This window comes from Lissotriton helveticus, chromosome 7 (assembly GCF_964261635.1).
Source record: "Lissotriton helveticus chromosome 7, aLisHel1.1, whole genome shotgun sequence".
Lineage (NCBI taxonomy): Eukaryota > Metazoa > Chordata > Amphibia > Caudata > Salamandridae > Lissotriton > Lissotriton helveticus.
The window spans coordinates 455903927-455927076 of NC_136068.1; the positions used below are offsets into that span (position 1 = coordinate 455903927).

The window sequence follows — 23150 nt, forward strand, 5'->3', positions numbered from 1 at the left end:
TACTATCTTCCCTCTCGGACTGCCATTGGTGTACCATTTGCTACTGGCGACTACTGCCTTCCTTTCACATATTATCTGGCCTGGGGGACTGTCAACTAGAAAACACCCAGCTACGGCGACTGTGCCACACATACTATTGGCTCCTGTGACTGCTTTCCCTCAAATCCATACACTATCAGGCTCCAGCGCTCCCTCAGAAATACCATACAGTCCCAATGAATGACAGCCCCAATGTTAATACCATTTTCCTAAGTACAGTTAGGCCCCAGGTAGTAACCCTCAACCCCTATGTTTTGTCTTCCCAAACATCATCTAAGCCCAGTTACTGCATCCTCACTACCAATAGAACCCATAATTTACCTCTCCACTATCAAACAACCCCAATGACTATTCCCATAGGACCTACCTTTAAACCCAGAGAATGATAGGCAGAGCCCTTAACCGCATGCGCGCTAGCGGTTTTCCCGCTGCGATTTTGAAAATCGCGAGTTACGTGACAAGGTCAGCTCGTCATGCGCGTAGTGCAGGTAACGCCCATGACGAGCTGGCCTTGTCATGCGCGCTGAAGGGGTTAAGTAACATTCATCCACACTAAATAGCCACCACCCATCACATAGTTGATCCATCCTATGAAAAGTCCATGCCTATGACTAGCAAACCACCCCTCGCCTACAGTACCATCTAAACATTGTGAGTCGCTGACAAGAAGTATCCTTCCCAGAAACACCAACCATATCCTCCAAGTACTAAGTGACCCAGATACTGCACCCCACATGCCACTGGAAACCAGCAGCTAGTCACCACAAATAGAATCCTGCTCACAAAATAATCCAGTATTCAAGATGTGGCACCCCAGACCCACCCCTCGAAATACTATCAGAATATTGCAATTGTCATCACACCAGAGGAACTGCATTTGCATGCCTAGTGACATAAACATTGGAGACTGGCTTGTCTGATGTATCTCCGAAGGTTGCGATTCAAGCATCCATAAGAACCGTAGCCATTTCCAACAGGTTGCTGGGACAGTTCTGGTCTTCATCAAAAGAACAGGAAGTTTACATGAGAAAGTGGTTGTTATTCAATCCAATTTCCCAGTCTTCTGATGTGATGTCCCTATACGGAAAAATCTAGAAAAATCCATCCTAAACCTCCGACCCCAAGAAATTGCACAGTTCTGTATCCTGACATAATTCCCACCCTGGGGCTTTGTAAGAGATGCCAATGCGGTATTATCCAACAAGGTCACATTATCAGGTGTTCTCAAACCATCTAACTGAAACTCATGAAAAGAGTTTAAGGAGGGTTTTCGCTCAGCCGAGGGTTACTTTTCAATACCATGGAGACAGAACAGAAGCACTAAGACTATGAAAGAACATCCACACAGAGCTCAGGACAACACTGTTGTACACTTCTTTCAAGTGATGAAAGAATACTTAACAGAGAACAAAAGGCCCTTCCACCAAGCTGAGAGATCCCAAACCCAATTCTACAAGTGTGACAAGAAATTTGACGCTGTATCTGCAAATCAAATATTTGTATATCTCCAGTACGCGGGAATCGCTACCCCCCCCCCCCTCGCTCATACATGCAGCCGCAAACGCAAATGCAGGGACTGCTACGGGCAGCCACGGGTCTAGCTAAGCCTCTGTGTATCTCATGTTTAGGGCCGGACTGGCCGTAGCGGGCACCGAGAATTTCCCCAGTGGGCCGCCAGGGTAGGGGGCGGTTGTGGGCCCCTGTGGGGCCGTTTTTGTTACAGGGCCGTTTTTGCAGCATTGCTGCAAAATCGGCCCCTGTAACAATATCGTCTGAAACCGGCACTGGCAAACGGCTCGGCCGCACCCCCAACACCCCAGGAGGGGCGGCTGAGCACCTTGCCAGGGCTGGATTTGGTTCCCAGTCCGGCCCTGCTCAAGCTTATGGAATAATAGATTTTCACACCTTCTATTTGCACCATAAAGTACGTTTGCACCTATTGAAGAAATCAGCTAATGTCATATCATCAGCCAACTTGCTACAATATGTACTGCATTGCACCCCCTCTGGTTTTATTGACTGATGTATAAAGTGTTCCACCACAGATCTAGACTTAAGGCCTGATTTAGATCTTGGTGGATCAGGTCCCGCCTTGGCTTTTTCAAAGTGTTTCCCACCCGGCAACTTGGCGGTCTGCCCTTGTTATTTAGATGTTGGCTGGTTCATAGACGAAAGACCACCAGACGGTGAAATAGGCAGAAGCGGCTGTCCGTGGTGCTCCATTCCAGATTCCTGCTGTCCTGATTAGGATCTGCCTTTCCGCCATGGTAATCGTGGTAGGAATCCCTCCTACTTAGAGTTGGTAGAATCGAAGGAAATGAAGTATAACCGTAACTTTCCTCCTGCTTCCGTTTCCATCTTGTACATCATCTTCCAGGTCCCTCCTTTGCTGCACCAACTCCTCCACAATGCCAAACGACTTAGTTGTCGCCCAGATCAATGGTACTTCTGCATTGCTCTTACATGCAACATTTTTCTGAGGTGTAATACAGTGGAGTTCATTTTCCTATTCATCAAGATAATATGAACACACCTGTATTGACACTTAAAAAAATATTGTTGCTGTGGTGCTTGTGGGTGTTGTGCATGTGGTGCCTGTGGGTGTGCATTCAATAGTGTGTGTATGTTGTGTGTATGTGTGGCATGCAAATTGTGCCAAAAGGGGGCACAACACATAACCTACATATACATTATGTCACTTTCACAACATATATGTGTAGTGAGATAATGATGAGTAACATTTACCTGTCTCCACACCACCAAGGCCTCACTCCATCAGGAAACTGCCGCTGGACACTGCCAGCACAACAGGAACATCTACATATTGTTGACGCAATCCCATTGGCATGATGGCGATGGAGTACTGTTAGCCAACAGAGAAGATCGCCGCTGCAGCGGTCTCCTGTCTATTACCGCAACATCTAAATATGGCGGGCGGACCGCTGTCAGCTTGCAGAGTACTTGGGACTGCCGCCGTCGCTGGACGCGGTAGTACAGCCAAGATCTAACTCAGGCCTTTAGTTTGTGCTGCTGAAAATACCAAAAATAATAAATGAATAAATATGATGTACGTTTCTGGAAGACTGACAGTAAATGCTAGCAAGATAGTTAAAGCAAAGGTCAGAAGTGGGCCAATCAAGTGGCAGGCTCCAGCAGGTAACGTGGCCCAATCCGGGTTAGAGTGCACAGAAGCAGAAGACTCCAGCACCAGCAAGTCTGGCACTGATGTCTGGCTTGTCTGCATAGATACATACTTATTGGTCTGCTCGCTTTTTCTGGGTGACTGGGCACCATGTGAAGTCATTGAACCCTGTCAACAAGGAAGAGAGTGTTTCTAGAATTTGGGACCCAGCCTCCCTTAGTGTGACGGCTCCATGGAATTCAGCTACCCACAAGCATGAGTGTGCACCCATGAGTCACCAAGATTGTTGGACTGCTGGGTGCAGCTGTCCCTAGGGTCTTCATCACCACCACGCCTCCCTTCCCCGAGTTTCTGTTGCCTGGCATCTCATGCTAAGGGATCAGACCCTCCCCAGGGTTATATTAGCACCAGCCAGACAGTCCATCTTCAGGAGCCATGGCAATGTGGCGTAGACTGCAACACATGTATAGTGCAGGCAATGTGCTGGTCTCCGGTCAGAAGCCAGGATCTATGGCGGAACTGAGGGCAGAGGTGAAGCTATCGATAGCAGTTACACTGGGGTTCGAGGTTTTGAGGGGCTCGCTGCACCACAGTTATGTCTATTTCAGCACCTCACCAGTTACTAAACATGTGCTGGGGCCCATTTTGCTTGCTAGCCTTAGGACCCTTGGTATGGCACTGACTGAGGGCATTGTTTGGATGACCAAATGTAGGACACCACTGGCAGGGGTCTTGAAACCCTAGCAATTCCTGGGTGGTTTAAGCACATTCTTGGAGTCCTCAGACCTCAGAAGCTTGCCAGGCACGCTCTAGCAAGAGCTTGACTTAGGACCCATGGCCTATCCATGACTACTAATCTTCTGGATTAAGCACCCTGTACAAAAAGCCATTAGCATTCAAGTACAAATAAATAATAGATCACTTTCAACATTTGCAAAATAAAGACACAGCGGTCGGACATCTTCTACGGCCGCTGGTTAACTGCCCATTTTTTTAACCAAAACCAGTTGCCATATATGTGGTGCACACATCACCGTTAAAATGAATGCCCAGTGTGCAAATTCACGTTTTTTTCCTCAAAGTTTTTTATTGCCTTCTCTACGGCTGTGTATTTGCATTAAATTAATAGAGTGCAAGAATGAATTAATTACACGAAAAGGGACACAAGTGCATCAAATGTAACACAACAGCACCGCTAATGGGAAGAAAAAGATACAAAATGCAAAATAACCATTTGTCTGCTTGGGGTATAAATGAGGGGAGAAGCAAAGTAGGTGGCTTGCACACAGAGCCACTGGCATCGTGATGCACTCTGCAGCCAGTCTTTTCTAAACTGTGCGGTAGGCCAAGCACGATTACTTGTTGTTGTTTTTAGGCCTTTCTAAGTCAGGGCCATCACATTTTCTGTCTGCTACTGGGTGACAAGGCTAAGCATGTGTTGTGGTTCCACGTGACATTTGCTAGTAACATATGCAGTACTTAATTTGTGCCTGTGTTTGCAAGTGGTGGGCATTGGCACTGGTTTTCGAGGACATGATCAGACTGGACCCAGAGCAAAAGGAAGAGGAACATAAATATAGGGTAAAAAAGAACAAGGAGAGAAATCTGTGATGAAAAAACCTGCAAGAGTAAGTGAGCTAAAGAGAAAGGAAGTGTAGGGTGGTGGAAAAAAAGTAGAAGGTGGAAGCAAGACGAAGCAGCCTTGACATTCGGCACGCCTAGAGTATCCAGTGGTGGGCTCCGGAGAAATATATTTGATCTACACAGGCTTTGTCATTTGCATTGAGCTGTATGAGGATATGGAAAATTATTAACTACACCTATCGTTTGCTTCGGTGGTGTAAGAAACGATAGCGGGGAGGACGAGATAGTGTGCATTGATATTTTTTTTTGTTCCATCAGTTTTCTTCTGGGTGTTGTTCTGGTGATGCAACTGGCTGCGGACTGCTGTTCAACAGAACCAGATTAGAACCATTGTTTTCTACACGTCTAAATCTTCTATAAGATGGTGGGTTGTTCAGCTGCTCATCTGTTCATTGAATTGCTTCCTTAACCCCTTCTATGCTGATGACGGCCGCTCATGTGCTGATGACGGCTCCTGGCCGTCATGACTGCACCCGCGATCGGAATGTGCCGCACAGGCGCAGAATCGCGCCCGCGCCCAAGGGGTTAAAAAGGCAAGCGAGTCTGCTGGTGCCTGTAGCAGTGATGCTTCATGCCTGTGCCTCCAGCATAACAAGGCCCTATTGCCAGTGCCTAATTTGAGCTGGTGGTTGTTGATGCGGGTAATCAGCACTCATTTCAGGGAACTGGCACTTATTTTTCTGCGTCAGATATTTTAAAGACAAAAAGGGAAAAACGTCATAAGAGGAGAAAGCAGGAACCTGCATTAAAGAGGTAATGGGGCTGGGAGTGTCTGGTAATCTATTAAAGAAATATGAGGTGGAATAAAGACTACGCAGCCTTGGTAGTCAGATTGCCAACATTTAATTGCATTGGCCGCGGGCTCTGAGCAGAGCTTTTGGCACAGGGGCTCATTCTTTTACAAATGAAGTACTGCTTACTCGCGGTTGGCTCCTCGGTTGGAGTGGAGAAGCATAGCCTCACTTAAATTACCCACAAAGCCACAGAGATGAAAAATAAAATGTTACTTCATTACCATTTTATTTTTTATCCCCTGTCCCGGACTGTGTGTCAAGATAAGGCGGGCCTGCCGAGTTACATCAGTAGGGTGGAGGGTGGTCTGTCTATGTACTGTTTAAAGTGCGCATGTCTTTTTGGCCGCCCGCTTGTGACAGCCAGCCACACATGCACACTTTAAACATCTCTGAACCAGAAGTCTCAAGAAAGCTGGGTTAAAACAAGTGCAGGCCCCCAGAGCGGTGTGGGCCAAGAGAGGCTGCTTCCTCCAATCAGGGTGCTGCTCTCATGCTGCATTAGAGCAGTGCAGGGATTGGTCAAGGGAGTTGCAGCATCCAGTTCCTGGAAGAAGAGGTCCAAAGCGGAGGGCGCCGTGTTCGTCTTCAGGTAGGTGTAAGTGTTTTATTTAATATTATTTTTGCATGCCTGAACCCCCCCACCCCCCCACTCCCTCCTATAGATGCCAGCCGCTACTGTGCCAACTGCAGGACAGTCTCTTAGCTTTTGTACAATGTTGCTCACGGGGGGCACCACACATTTTGAAACTACTCTTTAAAGCAACCCTTGACATTCTTGAACCCAGAACTAATATTTCTAGAAATCTTTTTGAAAAGTGACCAAGAGTGATTGGCACGATTGCAGTCTGTGTTGCTTTCCAGAAGAGCTTAAAATCCCAATGTCTGCTATCAGGTTTAAGCCTGGTAAGCTGCTGAGTAAAGCGGCTGATCGACTAATCCTACTTTTATGGCGGATTGCAGAAATTACTTTCTTAAATACATTGTATTAGAAGCATAACTTAAAGTCAATGAATCTAAGATGGGAGAGCACGGCATAAGGTCCTTGTCCCTTTCTTGATTATAAAATGTTCAATGGGTTCTTTTCAGTTTTCTAGAGATGCATCGTTCCTGTAATCTCATGTATGGAATTTCAAATGCCAGTGCTCCGACTACATTATTGCCTGCATCCCTGGTTACATCAGCTACGTTGCTGGTCTTAGGATCATTTGACAATTGGGAACACAGACCCTAGACGAGGCAATGCCACTTAGTGCTGCAAAAGGCAAAAGACAACTGTAACATAAGGTCTGTATATAAACATGTACAGGTACTTTGAATTTTTTGTATAGTTTATTATTTAGAAAAATATATTTTTTTATGTATTTTGTGATTATTTTTTTAAAAAGATAGACATAAAATTAATTTGGAATGACAACTATTGATATTCAGTTATCAAGACTTTACATTTTACAAGATGTGAGGTGCATATATAATTTCAAAATGATTAGAGTACAGATTATGGACACATGATTGTCTCAGGAACACATCTAATTTCTCATTTTATATATGATACAGTACAGTATAGATTGAGAGAACTGGCAACAACGTGCGTTTCGGCAAAGCCTTCTTCAGGGTTCCATCTCAGTAAATACTATGTTAAATACAAAGAGGGTTATACCTCTATCGACGATTGAAAGTCTTGTTGTGGCTTGTTAGTTAGACATGGACCGGTTCAATTGAACTGTGAAATATACTACCCTTATTTGATGTAGAGTAGCTGCAGTCTTTTTATTAAGTCTTAGTATCTTCTCGACAAGGGATAGATGGCTGTACAAAGCTTGATAAAGAATCCTGACAGGAGTGGATGGGATCAGGGAAGACTCTATGGCACTATAGCATGCGGCGCTGTCCTGTTATGTGATGTTATTATCTTGGTTAGCTACTTTGCTCAAGGAGAGTTCACAGGTACAGTCATTATTTTTTGCGTGCAGCCAAACGAGAGACAGCACCCGGGCAGCCTTTAACATAGTATTTACTGAGATGGAACCCTGAAGAAGGCTTTGCCGAAACGCGCGTCGTTTAATTAAACCGCCAGATCTCTCAATCTATACTGTACGGTATCATATATAAAATGAGAAATTAGATGTGTTCCTGAGACAATCATGTGTCTATAATCTGTACTCCAATCATTTTGAAATTATATATGCACCTTACATCTTGTAAAATTTAAAGTCTTGAAAACTGCATATCAATAGTTGCCATTCCAAATCAATTTTATGTATATCTTTTAAAAGAAATAATCACAAAAAACATAAAAAATATATTTTTCAATATAATAAACTATACAAAAAGTTGAAAGTACCTGTGCATGTTTATATACAGACCTTATGTTACATGTTACCTTTTGCAGCACTAAGTGTCATTGCCTCGTCTAGGCTCTGTGTTCCCAATTGCTATATTCCCTGTACTAGACCCTTATCGTACTCACAGGGGCCCCATATACTTTCCAGACTTAAGGATCATTTGAAGCAGCTGCATTGGTAACAATGCCCTTCGCCTGATTGTGTGGTTCTGGATTATCTCAAGTGAGCAGAAGTAAAAAAAAGTAAAGAGAAGTGTTTCGGAAGCTGAAATAAAGGAATTGGAATTTGTCAAGAACAACGGAGCTGCCTTCCAGGATTGGCTGGAAATTATTACACATTTAATGGGTAATGATATAATCCACACCTGCTTCATGTTTTATCCTAATGGTGCATGATTACTTTTTTGGACATCAATTATTTGGGGCGCTGGAACACAAAATAGAATGGTATCTTTTCACATTTAAATATTATAGTATATAGGGGATTTACAGTTACAAAATTCAGCATATGTTGGAAAGGCGACCCCAGGGGAGACAGAAGATGTCTGACTGTCCGCCCCGAGATCCACCTCTCTCTATGGAATAGGCCGAGCGCCGTAGGGAGGCCTCCTTGGCGAGGCTCCTCTCCTACAATCGTAACAGCTGAGCAATCACACTACTACAGATGGACACCACACGAAGGAATATTCACAAGTATCTTTATATAAAAATGAAGGCACGTTCTTGGCAGGTTAGCAGGCAGGGATCGAGGGATCCGTAAAGTCTTGGTTTCGGGAGTAAGGGGGTAGCGGGACAGTCTTGGCACCAACTGGTGCGTGGATAGTTCAAGGGGTCAGGCCGCGACAACGTCAGCGGGGCCTCGAAGATGGTTCAGCTCGGTCAGGCCGCGACAGCGTCAGCAGGGCCTCGAAGATGGTTCGGCTCGGTCAGGCCGCGACAGCGTCAGCAGGGCCTCGAAGATGGTTCCGTTTGGTCAGGCCGCGACAGCGTCAGCAGGGCCTCGAAGATGGTTCAGTTCGGTCAGGCCGCGACAGCGTCAGCAGGGCCTCGAAGGTGGTTCAGTTTAGTCAGGCCGCGACAGCGTCAGCAGGGCCTCGAAGGTGGTTCAGCTTGGTCAGGCCGCGACAGCGTCAGCAGGGCCTCGAAGGTGGTTCAGCTTGGTCAGGCCGCGACAGCGTCAGCAGGGCCTCGAAGGGGGTTCAGCTTGGTCAGGCCGCGACAGCGTCAGCAGGGCCTCGAAGGTGGTTCAGCTTGGTCAGGCCGCGACAGCGTCAGCAGGGCCTCGAAGGTTCCAGGTGCAAGAGTTCGGATCAGGATCAGCCGCGACAAGGTCAGCAGGACTTCGACTCCAAGATACAACTGGAGTCCTAATCCAGGGCTGGCCCAGATATAGGACTGGAGTCCTTTGATGTCCGGACCCTCGCGCCTGGGGTTCAGAGGGGCCGGGATGAAGGTGTCCAGACACCCAGCAGGGGGGTGGAGCCAGCGCCCAGGGAGGCTGAAGGGCGATCGATACCAGGCGTCCGACGACGGCTGGAGGCCCCTTGAAACTCCCCTCTTCCGGGCTCCGCCAAGTGGCCACTCTACCACCTGGGAGGATCTTGGTGCCTCGATGTCGGGGCTTCGCTGAGGCTGGGGCCAGGGATGGCTGCGGCCACGTGCTCGGGACGTGATGGGCCCAAGATGGAGTCAGGCCGTAATTGGTGGCCTGGCATGGTCGCCAGACCGGCGGTGTTGGCGAGCAGGGTCCGCCGGGGTCCCAGGGGGGGAAGCCGGGGGTTGCCAGGGGGGCTGCTCTCGTCGAGGGTTCGTGTTCAGGGGGGTCGACAGCAGGTCGACGGAGGGCCGATGTCGTCCCAGGCCCGCCATGAGGGAGGGGTAGGACCACGCCACGAGGCCGAGTCCAACACACGTCCCCTCCAGCTGAAGGCGGGGAGAGTCACCCATCTTCCTGGGGACTCTCCTCGTCGAGGCGGAAGAATCGGGACAGGCCGTCAGCATTGGCGTGGTCGTCGCCAGGGCGATGCTCCACCGTGAAGTCCATCCCTTGGAGGGAGATGGACCAGCGCAGCAGCTTTGGGTTTTCGCCACGCATCTGCATCAGCCACCGCAGGGGCCGGTGGTCAGTCTGGACCCGGAAGTGGGTGCCGAAGAGGTAGGGCCTGAGTTTCTTGAGGGCCCATACGACGGCGAAGGCCTCTCTTTCAATGGTGCTCCATCGCTGCTCTCTGGCCAGCAGCCGCCGGCTGATGAACGCTACAGGATGGTCAATCCCCTCGGGGTCAATCTGGGATAGGACCGCCCCGATGCCGTGCTCCGAGGCGTCGGTCTGGACTACAAACTCCCGGCTGTAGTCAGGAGCTCGGAACACAGGGGCGGTGCACATGGCTGTTTTCAAAGTCTCGAAGGCCACCTGACACGTGGGTGTCCATTGTACTTTTTGTGGCCGGTTCTTCAAGGTTAGTTCTGTGAGGGGCCCCACAATGCTCCCATAGTCTTTTATGAATCGACGGTAATACCCAGTGAGCCCCAGGAAGGCCCGGACGGCTGTCTGGGTGACTGGGGGCTCCCAGGCCACGATGGCGTCAATCTTGGGTTGGAGGGGAGCCACGTGGCCGCTCCCCACTTGGTGTCCCAGGTAGGTCACGGATCCTTGACCTATCTGGCACTTGCTGGCTTTCACAGTTAGTCCGGCCCGGCGGAGGGCCGTCAGGACCTCCCAGAGGTGCGTCAGGTGCTCGGCCCAGTGGAGGCTGTACACTGCAATGTCGTCTAGATAGGCGGCGCTGAATTCTTCTAGCCCCGCCAGCACCTTGTTCACCAGTCTCTGGAAGGTGGCTGGGGCGTTTTTCATGCCAAAGGGCATCACCTTGAATTGGAAGTGGCCATCGGGGGTGGAGAATGCCGACCGCTCCTGGGCGCCTGGAGTGAGATCGATCTGCCAGTACCCGGCTGTGAGGTCGAAGGTACTGAGGTACTTGGCGGCTCCCAGGCGGTCGATTAGTCCATCGGCCCGGGGGATGGGATGTGCGTCGGTTCTGGTGACAGCATTCAGTCCCCGGTAGTCGACACAAAACCTGAGTTCTGGAGGGGTGCCAGGTGCGGCGGCTTTTGGGACCAGGACCACTGGGCTGGCCCAGGGACTGTCGGAGGGTTCGACCACCCCCAGGGCCAGAATCTTGGTAACTTCTGTCTGGATGCAAGCCCGAACTCGGTCGGGAACTCGGTAGGCCCGGTGTCGCACTGGCTGGCTGTCCCCGGTGTCGACATCGTGGACACACCACTGGGTCAAACCAGGGGGGAGGGAGAACAGGTCCGTAAATCGCCCCAACAGTTCTTGACAGTCTCGGCGTTGCGCTGGGGTCAGGTCGGAGGAGAGAGAGATTCCCTCGACGGAGCCGTCTTTCTCAGCGCACCTTAGGAGGTCGGGCAGGGGCTCGGAGTCGTCTTCGGCCCCATCGTGGGTAGCTAGCAGCAGGCTCAGTTCTGTGCGGGCAAAATTAGGCTTGAGCCGGTTGGCGTGCAGAACCCGTAGGGGGTTTCGGGGGGACTCCATGTCCACGAGATAGGTGACAGGGCTCTTGCGCTCGATCACTTTGAAGGGGCCCGACCATTTGTCCTGGAGGGCACAAGGTTCGACCGGGGACATGACCCAGACCCGCTGGCCCGGCTCAAACTCGATGGATGAAGAGTTCTGGTCATACCAGTGTTTCATGTCCTCCTGACTGGCCTCAAGATTGGCCTCGGCAAGGGCCCGGAACTTCCGAGTCTGGCTTCGTAGGGTCAGGAGGTACCGGTAGACATCCGGCGGTACGTCTTGGACTGTAGTTTCCCAGCCTTCTTTGACCAGGCTGAGGGAACCTCGGACAGGGTGCCCGTACAAGAGTTCAAAGGGGCTGAAGCCCAGGGATTTCTGTGGTACCTCCCGATAGGCGAACAAGAGGCAGGGCAGCAGGACGTCCCATTTGCGGTGGAGGGGCTCTTCTAGGCCCTGGATCATCCCCTTGAGTGTCCGGTTAAACCGCTCCACAAGTCCATTCCCTTGGGGGTGATACGGGGTGGTGAATTTATACGTGACCCCGCACTGTTGCCACAGGGACCGCATATACTTTGATATAAAGTTTGTGCCCCGATCGCTCACGACTTCTCGGGGGAACCCCACTCTGGAGAAGATCTCCATCAGTGCTCGGCCCACCACGGGAGCCGTTATGGTTCGTAGGGGGATGGCTTCGGGATAGCGGGTGGCATGGTCCACCAGGACGAGGATGAAGCGATGCCCTTGCGAGGTTCGGGGGTCCAGGGGCCCCACGATGTCTATCCCCACTCGTTCGAAGGGAGTGGTCACTACTGGAAAGGGTTGGAGCGGGGCCTTCACCTTCCCTACGCTCTTTCCGCTGGCTTGGCATGTCGGGCAGGTGCGGCAGTGGTTATGCACATCGTTGCGCATCTTCGGCCAGTAGAAATGGGTCACCAGGCGGCTGTAAGTTTTGTCCTGCCCCAGGTGCCCGGCGAGGGGCACATCGTGTGCCAGGTTCAAAAGGAAGTCTCTGAATCGTAGGGGGACCACCAACACTCGGCTGACCCCTAGCTCGGCAATTTTCTGTTCACTGTATAGGAGGCCGTGGTCCCAGTAGACCCAGTGGGACCCCGAGGTGTCCCCGGCAGCTTGGGCGGTGGCTAGCTGTCGGTTCCCCTCGAGGGAGGGGCAGGCCTTCTGTTCCTGCGGAATTGTTCTCGGGTGGGACCACCTTCTTGGCGCCATTGGGCTAGTTCGGGGATGTCGCTGAGTTCGGCGCTGCCTGCTTGGTCATGCTCCGATGGCTCGTACTCGGGGTCAGATTCTTCATTGACTGCGGGCGGTGAGGGCGCGGGCCACTCTGGCTCTTCAGTCGGGGTGGCCTCGGGTGCCGCCAGGGCCCGGGCAGTCATGGATCGGGTCGTCGCGCAGACCCACTCTGGTAGTCCCATCATCCCTAGATGCTCTCTCCGTTCGACTTGGGCCCAGGGAGAGCTCTCGAGGTCGTTTCCAAGGAGGCAGTCCACGGGGGCGTCGTCCCGGACGGTCACTTTGAGGGTGCCCGACACCCCCCCCACTCGAAGGGGATTCGGGCCATCTGACACAGAGTTTCGGAGTTGTCGGCGGCCCTCACGGGGCATCGCACGTTTGGTATGATCTGTTCTGGGGTCACCAAGTGGCAGCGGACGGCCGTCACACTGGCTCCCGTGTCTCGGAGGGCTTCGGTCCGTCGTCCATTGATGTGGACCCACTGACGGTACTTTTGAGTGTTCCTCGGTAGCGGGGCCTGGGGGACCATGTCTCTTTCGCCCAGGCAGGCTAGGGCCATGGCGGCCGGTTCATACTCGGTCTGATCTTCGTTGTAGACCTCTTCGTCTTCTTCTCCCCCTTCCCCCAGGGCTGCAGCAGCGAACTGGCGGGTCGGAGGCCCGGTGGCGCCGGGGCGCTGGTTCATGGGGCAGAGGGGGTCACTGGCATAGTGAACGATCCGCTGGCATCTGTGGCAAGTAATGTTCGGGTGGGGCCCCGGCCGTGCTGGTGGGGGTCCTCTTCTGGTCAGGGCTGGCGAAGTGTTCTTCTGGGGGGACCCCGAGGCATACTCCGGCCCGGGGCCGACGGGAAGTCTCGGCTCCTGTTCTGGCCTCCTCCGCCGCCACACTGGCGGGGGTGCCCCTGGCCGTTCCGTCCCGTTTCTCCTATCGGGGTCCGGGGGACCCGGGTGCTTACCCATCGATCAGCCTCGACGGCGAGTTTTCGGGGCTCGGTCAGCTTACTGTCGAGGAGATGCTGCCTGAGCTCGACAAAGCAGTTGTTGGAGAGGTGCTCCCAAACGATGAGGTTGAACAGCTGCTCGTAGGTGGACACTTTGCTGCCCTTTATCCATCCTTCCAGGGCCCGGCTATAAAAGTTTACGTACTCCACCCACGTGGTACCGGGGATCTTTTTGCAGTCTCTGAACCTCTGTCGGTACATCTCGGGGGTGAGGCCATACCGGGTGAGCAGGGCGTCCTTCATGTGGTCATAGGAAGACATCACGTCCACGGCCAGCTCTAGCAGGGTGTCTCTTCCTTCGCTGACGAATCTCCCCCACAAGCCGGCACCCCAATCTTTTCGCGGGATGCGATGCGCGGTCATGGCAACTTCATACGCCTTGAACCATTGTTGGATATCGTCATTTTTGTAGTATTCCTTGACGATATCCTTGGGAATGTGGACCTTCGGGTAGGCAGGAGGTGGAGGGTTCCGGATTACTGCGGCGCCAGCCTCTTCGATCTTGGCTTTGATCTCTAGTTCTTTGAGGCCACGCTCGTGTTCGTACGTGAGCTTTTTTTCGTCCAATTCTCTTTGCCTCCGCCTCTCTTCCAGATCTCCCTCTAATCGTAGTTGTTCAATGGCCATTTTCTTTGCTGCTAATTGAAGCTCTCCATCCAGCCGGAGTCGGGCGAGCTCTAGTTCATGGAGCCGACTCCTCTCTCGCTCCCGGGCGTCTTCGTGGGAGAGGCCCGGTTCTTTGTTGGCGGTTCTTTCTTCCACTGGGGCTACGACTGTACTCAGGGGTACTTCTAGGACAATGTCCTCGTTGGCTTGGGGTGGGGTCGCTCCGGTCTCCACCCATGTTTGTAATGCGTCTTTAAAATCGTCTTTCGTGCTTAGTCCGGTGGTATCGATACCTAGGGCTTTGCAGAATTGTTTGAGTTCTTTATGGGTGTACTCCTCTAATAGTTCTTTCTGGAAGTCTGCGGTTGTTCCGACTTCTTTAGTAGTCATCGTGGTTGTGGGTCTCTGTTAGTAGTGGCGAGTTACTCGCTGTACGATTTGCGCGGGCTCGGATCCCACCGCTGCCACCAATGTTGGAAAGGCGACCCCAGGGGAGACAGAAGATGTCTGACTGTCCGCCCCGAGATCCACCTCTCTCTATGGAATAGGCCGAGCGCCGTAGGGAGGCCTCCTTGGCGAGGCTCCTCTCCTACAATCGTAACAGCTGAGCAATCACACTACTACAGATGGACACCACACGAAGGAATATTCACAAGTATCTTTATATAAAAATGAAGGCACGTTCTTGGCAGGTTAGCAGGCAGGGATCGAGGGATCCGTAAAGTCTTGGTTTCGGGAGTAAGGGGGTAGCGGGACAGTCTTGGCACCAACTGGTGCGTGGATAGTTCAAGGGGTCAGGCCGCGACAGCGTCAGCGGGGCCTCAAAGATGGTTCAGCTCGGTCAGGCCGCGACAGCGTCAGCAGGGCCTCGAAGATGGTTCGGCTCCGTCAGGCCGCGACAGCGTCAGCGGGGCCTCAAAGATGGTTCAGCTCGGTCAGGCCGCGACAGCGTCAGCAGGGCCTCGAAGATGGTTCGGCTCGGTCAGGCCGCGACAGCGTCAGCAGGGCCTCGAAGATGGTTCCGTTTGGTCAGGCCACGACAGCGTCAGCAGGGCCTCGAAGGTGGTTCAGTTTAGTCATGCCGCGACAGCGTCAGCAGGGCCTCGAAGGTGGTTCAGCTTGGTCAGGCCGCGACAGCGTCAGCAGGGCCTCGAAGGTGGTTCAGCTTGGTCAGGCCGCGACAGCGTCAGCAGGGCCTCGAAGGGGGTTCAGCTTGGTCAGGCCGCGACAGCGTCAGCAGGGCCTTGAAGGTGGTTCAGCTTGGTCAGGCCACGACAGCGTCAGCAGGGCCTCGAAGGTTCCAGGTGCAAGAGTTCGGATCAGGATCAGCCGCGACAAGGTCAGCAGGGCTTCGACTCCAAGATACAACTGGAGTCCTAATCCAGGGCTGGCCCAGATATAGGACTGGAGTCCTTTGATGTCCGGACCCTCGCGCCTGGGGTTCAGAGGGGCCGGGATGAAGGTGTCCACACACCCAGCAGGGGGGTGGAGCCAGCACCCAGGGAGGCTGAAGGGCGATCGATACCAGGCGTCCGGGACGGCTGGAGGCCCCTTGAAACTCCCCTCTTCCGGGCTCCGCCAAGTGGCCACTCTACCACCTGGGAGGATCTTGGTGCCTCGATGTCGGGGCTTCGCTGAGGCTGGGGCCAGGGATGGCTGCGGCCACGTGCTCGGGACGTGATGGGCCCAAGATGGTGGCCTGGCATGGTCGCCAGACCGGCGGTGTTGGCGAGCAGGGTCCGCCGGGGTCCCAGGGGGGGAAGCCGGGGGTTGCCAGGGGGGCTGCTCTCGTCGAGGGTTCGTGTTCAGGGGGGTCGACAGCAGGTCGACGGAGGGCCGATGTCGTCCCAGGCCCGCCATGCGGGAGGGGTAGGACCACGCCACGAGGCCGAGTCCAACAGCATACAAGTTAAAAAGGTACTCTTAAACGACAATAGACAACAGTATTATAGTGTTTCATACAGGGCGTCATGATTGAAGTACATTTTTATTCATGACTAGCCCATTGTACAACCACCTTGAGGCCTGGAGCTAAGCAACTACCAACACCAGAACCACCCCACATATCAAATTACATCATCCTTATGTCAAGGTCCCACAGACAGTCCTGCTACAGCATACTATATGAATCTCCTTCCGTTCACACATCGCCACACAAACGTACAACTCCAGATAAGAAATAAAAAGTAAATGCAAACAGCCAATGGAGTTCAAATAAAGCAAGATGATGCAGGAACTCGCATCCTAACAAATGACTGATTTATCCCATCTTCAAAATAAAAGCCTAAAATCACACCTAGATTCCAAACAGAGTATCTGCAGTGGTTTCGAAAGAACCAGTGGGCCTTACGTACAAAGGAATTTTGCTGTTGTATAGCATGCAATTCATATAATCGCAGGGTTTGTCGTTGCAACACCACTACATGCTTCCCCCGATGTTTCCCAAACGGAAACTCCAAAAAAAGAGCAGCATTTATTCTAATAATGAACACGACGGCTTCTATATTTCCCATTGGACAATGCAAACATAGGGTTGGCGATTTACTGTTTCTGGGCGCCACCTTTGTGTTTGTAGCCAATCTCTGGCGGTTGAAAATAGCGACTTGTTTAATCGATATTCATTAGGCAGGTCATTTTGCCTGCCCTTGCAACTGGAGATTTTGCAATGGGGCCTTTTACTACATAGGTTGCAGCGTAAAACTAAAGACTGGCTGCAAAAAAGTCAATGCACAATTTTCAACCAATTTTCGTGACCAGTCTTTCAGTACATCTGGTCTCTTGTTCTTTTTTCATTTACAAAAATCCTATAAGATAACTAAATGTACAAACTAATTAAACATCAAATTATATAGTTTTTCAGCATGAATCCTTTCCTGGATTCACCTGCTGTGAATCTAGTGGTTGGGTCTGCAATTGCCTCTACTTTCCTTTTTCTTTTTTTTTTTTGTTGTGGGCGTCGTCGACCACCATTTGGTGCTAGGTCCATCCCTTGTGTGACGCCAGACCGCGCCCAGGAAGTTCCTGTGCACGGTAGACATCTTCAGATTCTTTTTTCTGCCGTTGGGTCTGGAAGCAAGGGAAGAGACTCCGACTTTTTGGATGAAATCCACCAAAATTGGGGGGATTTTAGTAGAAAAAAAACCATCGATCAAGAAGTCACATGAGAAGGAGAGAGACCTCCAGCCACCTTTCTCCGTTGGAGAATCAACAACGCAGATGGACCAAAATGAGCCATTGCAGATGCCATGGAAAATACCCCTTTCAAATCTTGTCCTAATTGCCACCACAATATGCACAACGCGATCCAGAAGACGTCGGTAACCTCTCACCTAAAATTCCCAAGGCTATTGCATATTCCTTGTTTAAAATCCCTTGGTGAAGTAGGAGAGTCTGGGAATTTTCTTACCATTTAGTGGTTTCTTTAGAAGCTGTTTTTTCTCCCTGCTGGTTAGAGAGCGAGCCAACTCGAAGTACGCTGCCCTCTCTTTTGCGAGCTGTGTGTAATAGTGAAATTGAATAGGCCTTGTCCAAAAAAGAATCTTCACAGACCTGTTCAAAAAGTCTTCTTACCCTGTTCTCTTCTTAAAATTGCAGAGGAGAAGCGCCAACTTTAGGTGATCTTTGATGCTGATTCAGTATTCCACGATCTTGTTTACAAAGGGTGGAACATGATTTGCTTTTAATCTTTGTTTAAGCTTCTATTTTAAGTTTTAATACAAGTAAGAAAGAAAGTACATACAAATCAGAACTAAGGCATACCTCAGTATGCACCGGACTTCACAAGTTTAACACAGAGGAAATCCACTTAGCAGATGCCATGCACAATTCACTGGACCTGGATGAAAGAGAGGATTACATATAATTATGTTGCATCCAGAACGTGACCAGAAAATTCTCTTTTTACGTTGCTTTTAAATACACAAAATAACTCATTTGATGATGGATATGTTGTATAAAAATGTGGTTGTTTTGCATAAATATTTTGTATAAATAAGTGATCTAGTGTGACCCTCGATGTTCAGGGATCAAACGTTTTTTTTATTTGTATTCCTAAACCTGGTGTCTCCATCTGACAATGTTGGCCTTGGGGATAAAACAGCCACAGACCTACCAATCGTAGCTCATTTTAACAACGAAGTACGGAATATGGGATGGATCTCATTCACAAACATTGGAATATCGGGGGTCATATTGCATTAAGAGCGCACTGTCGCTGTTTGTGTGTGGCGTACCTTTAAGTAGGTCTCCCATGCACACACAGGGACAGTGCGCCCTACTATTGATGCCCACCCCAAAGCCACAAACTCGATTGACTGAAGCAGCCAGTCTGCCTTTTACGATGCAGGTGGCACCCAACCAGCCCTTTGCAGGGGTACAGAGATCCCCCTGCAGGCAGATGCAGTGATTGATTATGCGTGCCTGCAGGGGGATGTCTTTGGGGGGTCCTGGGACCCTCTGCACCCCATATTCAGAGGGTGCCCCCAGGGAGCGCACTGACTATGCCATCTGTTTGCAGTGCACTGTCAGGTCTCTGAAGGCTTTTTTGCCGCTGTGCTTGCGTCCATAGTATGGCACAGGAACACAGGCAAAGAGTTCCCTACATTAGCCTTCCATCAGCACCCCCATGTTAATGAGGCAAAGCTCCTTTGAGATACGACTAGCCTGTGTGTATTACAGAAGGCACTGGTAGGGGGCGCTCAAGCGCCTGGGATCCCTTCTCTAATACTACAGTGCCTCGGCTACTGACACCCCAAGGCTCTGTATGTACCAAGGCACCTGGACCTTCATTGACATAGGGTTCATGAATTTCACAAGGACCAGGAATGCAGCAGGATCAACAATGCTCACTTCCAAACAGGTCTTCAACCTTAGACTCCACAGATTGCTAGGGTGAGCCACGCTCTAGCTGTATCCGCTGCACCCAGGCCTGCTTCTTTTGATAGCATGCGGCATACTTTTTGCGCGTCTTATCAGCAGTCTAGAATTTATTAAATGCACTTGTACATGCATCAAACTTTGCTCCATAATGTTTACCGTTTGCAGATGCAACCTGCCATGGTCAATCCCAACAGCACCAAAATGTGAAGGAATTGATGAATGTTACCCTGTACAGAAAATGCATCCACACATTAATATATGTTCAAAGCGTGACACCGGCTATTTCCAGATACTCCTAGAAAAACATTGTGGATGACAGGCATACGGGTAACGGCATTGAGCAGTATAAGCATACTCTGCCATCATCATTAAATCCGTACAGTTATAGAGCTCTGATTAAGTTTTGTTCCAAGGTCATATTGATTATCTCCGTATATCCATATGACTGCAAATGTAACTGGAGGCTGTCAGATGCAGGGAGGGTTCAGCACCTGATGGAGATTAATAGACATGCTACACTCCAATGTATGACCTGCATTCAAGGCTGGAATTGATCCTATATTAGGATATTGTGGAAGGGTGAATAACATATGCAGTGCATATGGGCTGCATCATATTTGGCCATAATCCAGTTCTGGTACATTTTCAATCGGGGTACTTAAGACCCACGATAGAGAATGTAGCCTGAGGCACTGAGAGATGTAGTATATAAAAAAGAAGTGAGGCTATATATAAACCAGTACTTCAGTAAGAATCAGGCACAGTGGGAGATTCATAGGTGAAATGGGATGCTTTTAAAGCGTATTTTAGGGGTATGAGTTTTAAAACTACATACGGGGGTTAAGAAAACACTGACAGAGACAGTAACCAGAATGGGAACATATATAAAAACAAAACTAGAGAATAAAGTGACAGCAGACCCTGGAGCATTAGCAGACCTCAAAACGCAGAGAAGATTACAGGGCCGCAGTGGCTAGATTAGGGAGGTTTGACTATAAACGGTATGCCCTCGATCTTGGTTCAGGGAGCACTTTAGATATTCCTTAGACTGGGGCCTATAATAAAAATACCTTGGTCAGCCAAGGCATTACTTTAATCGTGGCTGCTTTGTTGTACGTATAATGGTAAGGATAGAATAAATAGTTCTATTACCCTAATGGCCTGTTAACATGTTCAGCCCCAAGTGAAACAGCCTCTTGGGTCCAGGGCTCACATCAGGACAAATTAACAGCCTCGGAGTTCATTCAAACACTACATGCAACACTAACCTGCAGGCACAGTGAGATATTACTCGCCTAAACTTGGTGCATTGAGTCTTGATCTCCGACTCAGGAATCCTCTGATGCCACAGGGGCGGGGGCGAGCCTCTGTAGTCGCACATTCGTCAACGAAGGTGCAACCACAGAGGCTTGCCCCCACTCTACTCTCCTGCTTTCCAAAAACTGCAGGGGAACTGTTAATCTAATATCAGTCAAGAGTACTTTTGTGAGTTGAGCACCTGACGGAACCGCATCCAATGGAATGAAAAGATCAATTATAGAAACCAGATCTGCACCAGTAGGATATCAGTTTTTGTTAACAAAGTGATCGAGCAGGCATAAACTCAACAGGTACAATATTGCAAGTATGGGGATATTTTATCAAGTCACGACTGCTGTTCCCATTACAGTGGTTCAGTTTCTTAGTGGATCAATAAATGACACATTCCAAATCTCAGGAGAAAGAACTGATGTTTATTATAACACATTATTTAATGCGCTGTAATTTACATATACTGTGACGTTCACAACTGAGATTCTGCACCTTTCGGGTTAATTGGTTTGCTATAAGGAAAGGCACGGGGCACTGTCTTCTAACCGGAATAGCTATAATTAAATAAATAAATTCCCTTGTGTTGACTTTGCCCCCTGCCGCGCCCTGCTCTCCCCACAGCGCTTACTTGTGCCGCCCGCCACTACTTCTAACTGTTCATTCATGGAGTTGCTGCTGGAAATCTAAATTCAGAATAAATCCACGAAGGTGGAGAATAGCACATTAGTCTGTTCCCAGCCCAAGAATCTAGCAGTGAAGTGTCCCACAGAGGTAGGAGCTAGCAGTGAAGTGCCCAAAGAAAGTAGAAGCTAGCAGTGAAGTACCAGAAGAAAGTATAAGCTAGCAGTGAAGTGCTGCAAGGAAGTATGAGCTAGCAGTGAAGTGTCCCAAGAAATTAGAAGCTAGCAGTGAAATGCTGCAAGGAAGTAGAAGCTAGCAGTGAAGTGCCCCACGGAAGTAGGAGCTAGCAGTGACGTGCCCCAAGGAAGTAGAAGCTGGCAGTGAAGTACCGCATGGAAGTAGAAGCTAGCAGTGAAGTGTCTCAAGGAAGTAGAACCTAGCATTGAAGTGCCCAAAGAAAGTAGAAGCTAGCAGTGAAGTACCCGAAGAAGGTAGAAGTTAGCAGTGACGTGCCCCAAGGATGTAGAAGCTAGCAGTGAAGTGTCCCATGGAAGTAGGAGCTAGCAGTGAAGAGTCACAAGGAAGTAGAACCTAGCAGTGATGTCCCCCAAGGAAGTAAAAGCTAGAAGTGAAGTACCACAAGGAAGTAGAAGCTAGCAGTGAAGTGTCACAAGGAAGTAGAAGCTAGCAGTGAAGTGCCTCATGGAAGTAGAAGCTAGCAGTGAAGAGTCCCAAGGAAGTAAAAGCTAGCAGTGAAGTACCGCAAGGAAGTAGAAGCCAGCAGTGAATTGTCACAAGGAAGTAGAAGCTAGCAGTGAAGTGCCTCATGGAAGTAGAAGCTAGCAGTGAAGAGTCGCAAGGAAGTAGAACCTAGCAGTGACGTCCCCCAAGGAAGTAAAAGCTAGCAGTGAAGTACCGCAAGGAAGTAGAAGCTAGCAGTGAAGTGTCAGAAGGAAGTAGAAGCTAGCAGTGAAGTGCCTCATGGAAGTGCTCAAGGAAGTAGAAGCTAGCAGTGAAGTGTCTCAAGGAAGTAGAAGCTAGCAGTGAAGTGCCCCATGGAAGTAGAAGCTAGCAGTGACATATCTCAAGGAATTAGAAGCTAGCATTGAATTGCCCATTGGAAGTAGAAGCTAGCAGTGACGTGCCCCGAGTAAGTAGAAGCTAGGAGTGAAGTGTCTCAAGGAAGTACAAGCTAGCAGTGAAGTGCCCCATGGAAGTAGAAGCTAGCAGTGACGTGGCTCAAGGAAGTAGAAGATAGCAGTGAAGTGTATCAAGGAAGTAGAAGCTAGCAGTGAAGTGCCCCATGGAAGTAGAAGGTATCAGTGACTGGTCTCAAGGAAGTAAAAGCGAGCAGTGAAGTGTCTCAGGGAAGTTAGTGCTAGCTGTGAAGTGTCCCAAGGAAGTAGAAGCTACCAGTGAAGTGCCCCAAGGAAGTAGAAGGTAGTAGAGAAGTGTCCCAAGGAGTAGAAGCTAGCAGTGAAGTGTCCCAAGAAAGTAGAAGTTAGCAGTGACCCGCCCCAAAGAAGTAGCAGCTAGCAGTGAAGTGCCAGAAGCATGTAGAAGGTAGCATTGAAGTATCCCACGGAAGCAGCATCAAGCAGTGACGTGCCCTAAGGAAGTAGAAGCTAGCAGTAAAGTGCTGCAAGGAAGTAGAAGCTAGCAATGAAGTGCTGCAAGGAAGTAGAAGCTAGCAGTGAAGTGTCTCAAGGAAGTAGAAGCTAGCAGTGAAGTGGCTCAAGGAAGTAGAAGCTAGCAGCGAAGTGTCCCAAGGCAGTAGGTACATTCGCATCTCCACTTGTGGTCGAGGTTTGGGCAAGTATTTTTCTTCAGAAAACATTCATTCCTGGTTTTTTGGTCTGGTTCCAAAATTCTGGGCACGTTCTTTACTAACTCAAGCATTGTGTGTTGCACATTTACAAATCAGTTCAAACTTGAGGGCCATTCTTTGCACAGTGAAATACAGGTGATGCATAAGTTTAATAGCAG

The 23150-nt window shown here is 50.0% G+C and overlaps 1 protein-coding gene across 1 annotated transcript in view; it reads left to right on the forward strand.

The window, feature by feature from the left end:
* PRRT2 (proline rich transmembrane protein 2) overlaps positions 1–23150 on the forward strand; it is a 351193-nt gene that overhangs the window by 211876 nt on the left and 116167 nt on the right. The gene's annotated exons all lie outside the window — the stretch shown is intronic.